This window comes from Terrapene carolina, unplaced genomic scaffold (genome assembly GCF_002925995.2).
Source record: "Terrapene carolina triunguis isolate 2854851 unplaced genomic scaffold, T_m_triunguis-2.0 Scaffold120, whole genome shotgun sequence".
In the NCBI taxonomy this organism is placed as follows: domain Eukaryota; kingdom Metazoa; phylum Chordata; order Testudines; family Emydidae; genus Terrapene; species Terrapene triunguis.
The window spans coordinates 994,057-1,000,343 of record NW_020664471.1 but is presented as its reverse complement, the minus strand read 5'-3'; positions in this window follow the sequence as shown (position 1 = coordinate 1,000,343).

Here is a 6,287-nt window from a genome sequence, read left to right as displayed (position 1 = left end):
TGAGCACAAATAAAGTCTAGTAGCCCCGGCCCTTGGTCAGGGCGGGGTAGCAATCAATAGTTCAGGGGGGCTCAGGTCCTTGGGTCAGGAGCTGAGCACAAAGCAGAGTCAGGTGGCCTAGGCCCTTGGTCAGGGCGGGGCAGTAAACAGAGTCAGTTAGCCCAGGCCCTTGGCCAGGGCGGGGCAGCAAACAGAGTCAGTTAGCCCAGGCCCTTGGTCAGGGCGGGGCAGCAAACAAAGGCAGGGGCTCAGGTCCTGATAGCAGGAGCTGAGCACTTGGGGCAGTCCTTGCCCTGGGCAGGGAGGAGGAGAGACTGCCACCCGGCGTGGGGTGGCAGGGGGGAACACAGGCCCACCCACTCCACTGTGTTCCAGCCCGGGGCCCTATCCGCAGCAGACCGTCTGCCACGGTGTCAGTGGGGATCCTGCCCGCAACACACTGACATCGGTTCCGGGTCTGCGATCCCCGGGCCACTTCCCATCTCCTCCTCCTCCATGGGTACCTGCTCCTCGCTGGGCTCGGCAGCGGGGTCCCACACCATGGGCTCCTCGGCGTGTTGAGGGCTGTCTAGGTCGGGCCGCTCCTCCGGTCTCAGGTCAGGGGGATGCTCGGGCCTCTCCTCGGGGTACCGCGCTCGGGGCAGGCTCGGCCAGTCCGCTTCGGGGTACCGCGCTCGGGGTAGGCTCGGCCAGCCTACCTCGGGGTACCGGGCTCTGGGGAGACTCGGGCCGTCCACCTCCGGATACCTGGCTCTGGGGAGGCTTGGTCCGTCCACCTCCGGATACCTGGCTCGGGGCAGGCGCGGTCTAGCAGGAGCCCGAGCAGGAGCGTCTGGCTTCTCCGGCCGCTGGGCTCCAACTGAGTGCTGGGGCTTGGCTTTTATACTTCCTGTCCCGCCCCTTGACTTCCGGGGGGCGGGAACAGGTGCCGGTGGCTCCGCCCACTTCCGGGGGGCGGGAACAGGTGCCGGCGGCTCCGCCCACTGGGGTGCCTGTTCTGGCTCTTCCCTCTCAGGGGCCGTCGGGAGCCAGGCCGCTTCACTACAGTGACCAACAACAATATAGGTAACAAAGACGCCACATACAAGTACTCTGTATTATATATGCAGACACGAACATACACCATACTTTGTATATTCTAATTCTACACCTAGCAAGTACAAGCATAAACTGTTTAAGACAATAGTTGTTTAGCACTCAGATACTCTGTTGATGGTTGTGGTATACATGCTTAGATGAAAGACAGATAAGATTAGATACATAGTCATAGCTATTAAATCCTCTTTCCATTTTTCTTTCCTTGTAAGCTACAAAGGACCTCAATCAGTAGGGGAGATTGTTCAACAAGATTAATGGGTGGCAAAAAAAAGGTTTGTTTTCTTTCTTGGCTTAGACCCTTTGGAAACAAAGGGATAGACAAGAAGTGGAGTATAATGTATTTGAATTAGTCAGTAAGTCACATTATAAACTGAATATTGGGGGAAATCCCCTTTGGACATCACAGACATGTGCATCATCCTAATCATTAATATGGCTGGTACACTTGAAAACACTGGTAGTCTATGGGCTAAAATGCTGAAGACTGTGGTTAGCTGCCCATCCATTTGGGCCTTTAGTTTTAAGAAGGGAACATTCCCAGCTATGAACATGATGATTAAGCCTGAGAGCAGTAATTGCAAACCAAGATAAGTAGTAACCAGCTGACACATTTGCAATTCAAAAATATCCTGAAACATAAATTAACAACATATACAGAACAAAAGTCTTTCTTCTTCAGCAATTAAGCTTTTCTCTTTTTATTCTACATACAGAGAACTAAGTCTGCTGTGAACAATTCAATAACCTCAGGAATATGTTTCTCAAAGGTCATTCAAGGAGGAAACTGTGCTTTGAGAGACTGATAAGCATAATATATCTTCTAAAACAGTTCCATCCAACCAGGTGATCTGTAATTCACCTCTGTGTGTTGTTAGCACAGCTTCGTACCACTATTTTTGTGCACTAACTACACTAAGAGCAGCATGTTATTGTGGGTTTTTTTAAATGACTCAGAACCAAAGGGATCAGTTTCAAAACAAAATTAGTTTGTTGCAAGAAGGTTCAGCTTTAAAGACTAAGTAAATTTGGGGTCTGACATAATTCACACCCTTTAAAGAACTCTGTTTGTGTTTGTGAAGGGCTACACCCTCACACAGGGCTGGAGGAGGCTAATGAGTTCTTCTGGGCCTGTAGTGTGCTAACAAGGCACACCTGCAAGGCATGTTCAGCTTGGAGGAAGAGGTGCTTAAAGGGGAAATTTTCCAGAGGAAAGGGTGGTGAACTGGAAGAAGGCTACTTCTTCCAAAGACTGAGGGTAACAAAGGTAGTCCAGCTGAGGAGAAGACGACAGCTGTGGGACGTGCCACTCCCAGAGCCATCCTGGCTGTCAGCAAAACAATACACCCCAGGAAGAGGGGTAGGAGATTAAGAAACTAAGCCAATAAAGCCAAACATCCAGGGGGTGTGTCCGAGACTAGTCTTTGTTTCAGCCAGCCCCAAGTGTTGCCAACTGGGGTAGAAGAGAGGGTAAATGATGGATAGTGTTAGGGATGGGGGTTAGGGAGCCCCCTCTCTCCCCCCCCCCCATTCAAGAGAGAGGATGATTCTTCTTCATGGCAACCTAGCTGTAGTGGCTGAAATGGAAAGGCTTCTCTGCAACAATTTAATTTAGAAAAAAAAATGCTTTTACTAGTAGAAAAACAGATTAATTTGTTAGATCTGCTCTTTTATATATGGGCATGAGTGGACATAAAACAGAACTGACTCCTAGAAAGGGGAAAGAAGACACTTGTTGATATGGAGCCTTCCATACCAGTCACCACCAATACCTGATGAAGGTATTGTCTCAAAATCAGTACTGCAATCTTTTGACCAAAAGCAAGCACCTAAAAGGATCCAGAAATTTAATAATCCCAATTGGTGACTACGTAGTGAGAACTGTAGCCCAAAACATCTATGGCCTATAGAAAACAGGATGATATGCTGCCTCCCAGTCGGCAGGACAGATGCTATCACAATAAAGGTATCAGTTATTCTAAAGGCTGCTGGACAGCTCCCATCAATTATAATCCAAGTTGCAGCAAGTGATGCCAATGAAGGAAGATTTTTATAATCAAAACATCATGTCGGGGAGCTGGAAAGGAAACTGAAAATGTGGTTAACACTGGATCCCTTGATAGATCCTTCAAGAGCCAAACATTAGCAAAGGAAGGAGGAGACTGACACTGGAGACCAATTTATGGGTGCACCAGTGATGCAGTAGAGGGAGGGGTTGAGATTCACAGAGTGCCAGAATATCATCTGAGATGCAAGACTATTTGGGGTTAGACAGTCTTCACTTACAGCAGAACTGGTTCCAACCTGGTTGGTTTAATATTGCCAGGGTTTGTTAGGTGGGCTTTAAATTATGTAGGAAATAAGAAGGGGGACTTTCTTTAGCCCCAAATAATCTGAACTATGCCTTGAAAAAAACACACAGTAAGATATCAGGGCCAAGTTTTTAGAAGTAAACTGTTTTTTCCTTAGTGTCAAGTATCAGGGGGTAGCCGTGTTAGACTGTATCTACAAAAACAACAAGGAGTCTGGTGGCACCTTAAAGACTAACAGATTTATTTGGGCATAAGCTTTTGTGGGTAAAAAGCTCACTTCTTCGGATGCATAGAGTGAAAGTTATAGATGCAGGCATTATATGCTGACACATGTTGAGCAGGGAGTTACTTCGCAAGTGGAGAACCAGTGTTGACAGGGCCAATTCAATCAGGGTGGATGTAGTCCACTCCCAATAATGGATGAGGAGGTGTCAATTCCAGGAGAGGAAAAGCTGCTTCTGTAATGAGCCAGCCACTCCCAGTCCCTATTCAAACCCAGATTAATGGTGTTAAGTTTGCAAATGAATTTTAGTTCTGCTGTTTCTCTTTGAAGTCTGTTTTTGACGTTTTTTTGTTCAATGATAGTGACTTTTAAATCTGTAATAGAATGACCAGGGAGATTGAAGTGTTCACTTACTGGCTTATGTATGTTACCGTTCCTGATGTCCGATTTGTGTCCATTTATTCTTTTGCGGAGGGACTGTCCGGTTTGGCCAATGTACATGGCAGAGGGGCGTTGCTGGCACATGATGGCATATATAACATTAGTGGATGTGCAGGTGAATGAGCCCTTGATGGTGTGGCTGATGTGGTTGGGTCCTCTGATGGTGTCGCCAGAGTAGATATGGGGACAGAGTAAGCAACGAGGTTTGCTACAGGGATTGGTTCCTGGGTTGGTGTTTCTGTGGTGTGGTGTGTAGTTGCTGGTGAGTATTTGCTTCAGGTTGGGGGGTTGTCTGTAAGCGAGGACTGGCCTGCCTCCCAAGGTCTGTGAGAGTGAAGGATCATTTTCCAGGATAGGTTGTAGATCGTGGATAATGCGCTGGAGAGGTTTTAGCTGGGGGCTGTATGTGATGGGCAGTGGTGTTCTGTTATTGTCCTTGTTGGGCCTGTCCTGTAGTAGGTGATTTCTGGGACCTGTCTTGCTCTGTCAATCTGTTTCCTCACTTCCCCAGGTGGGTATTGTAGTTTTACGAATGCTTGATAAAGATCTTGTAGGTGTTTGTCTCTGTCTGAGGGGTTGGAGCAAATTCGGTTGTATCTTAGGGCTTGGCTGTAGACAATGGATCGTGTGATGTGTCTTGGATGGAAGCTGGAGGCATGTAGGTAAGTATAGCGGTCAGTAGGTTTCCAGTATAGGGTGATGTTTATGTGACCATCACTTATTTGCACTGTAGTGTCCAGGAAGTGGATCTCTTGTGTGGACTGGTCCAGGCTGAGGTTGATGGTGGGGTGGAAATTGTTGAAGTCCAGGTGGAATTCTTCAAGGGCCTCCTTTCCGTGGGTCCATATGATGAAGATGTCATCAATGTAGCGCAAGTAGAGGAGGGGCACTAGGGGACGAGAGCTGAGGAAGCATTGTTCTAAGTCAGCCATAAAAATGTTGGCATACTGTGGGGCCATGCGGGTACCCATAGCAGTGCCACTGACTTGAAGGTATAAGTTGTCACCAAATCTGAAGTGGTTGTGGGTGAGGACAAAGTCACAAAGCTCAGCCACCAGACGTGCTGTGGCCTCATCAGGGATACTGTTCCTGACAGCTTGTAGTCCATCCTCATGTGGAATGTTGGTGTAAAGCGCTTCTACATCCATGGTGGCCAGGATGGTGTTTTCAGGAAGAACACCAATGCATTGTAGTTTCCTCAGGAAGTCGGTGGTGTCTCGAAGATAGCTGGGAGTGCTGGTAGCGTAGGGTCTGAGGAGAGAGTCCAAATAGCCAGATAATCCTGCTGTAAGAGTGCCAATGCCTGAGATGATGGGGCGTCCAGGGTTTCCGGGTTTATGGATCTTGGGTAGCAGATAGAATACCCCCGGTCGGGGTTCTGGGGGTGTGTCCATGTAGATTTGTTCCCGTACTGTAGCTGGGAATTTCTTAAGCAGATGGTGTAGTTTCTTTTGGTATTCCTCAGTGGGATCAGAGGATAGTGGCCTGTAGAATGTGGTCTTGGAGAATTGCCTGGCAGCCTCCTGTTCATAATCCGACCTATTCATTATGACTACAGCACCTCCTTTGTCAGCCCCTTTGATGATAATGTCAGAGTTGTTTCTGAGGCTGTGGATGGCATTGCGTTCTGTACGGCTGAGGTTATGGGACACGTGATGTTGTTTGTCCACAATTTCAGCCTGTGCACGTCTGCGGAAGCACTCTATGTAGAGGTCCAGCCTGTCATTTTGACCGTCAGGAGGAGTCCACGCAGAGTTCTTCTTGTAGTGTTGGTAGGAGGGTTCCTGTGGGTCAGTGCACTGTTCAGTGGTGCGTTGAAAATATTCCTTGAGTCGGAGACGACGAAAGTAGGCTTCCAGATCACTGCAGAACTGTATTGTGTTCGTGGGGATGGTGGGACAGAAAGAGAGTCCCCGAGATAGGACAGACTCTTCTGCTGGGCTAAGTGTGTGGTTGGAAAGATTGACAATGTTGTTAGATGAGTTGAGGGTACCACTGTTGTAGCCCCCTGTGGCAGGAGTTTAGATAGCTTACTGTCCTTTTTCCTCTGTAGAGAAGTGAAGTGTGCATTGTAAATGGCTTGTCTCATTTTTGTAAAGTCCAGCCACGTGGAAGTTTGTGTGGAAGGTTGGTATTGTATGAGAGTCTCCAGTTCTGAGAGCTCATTCTTGATCTTCTCCTGTCTGCTGTACAGGATGCTGATCAGGTGGTTCCTC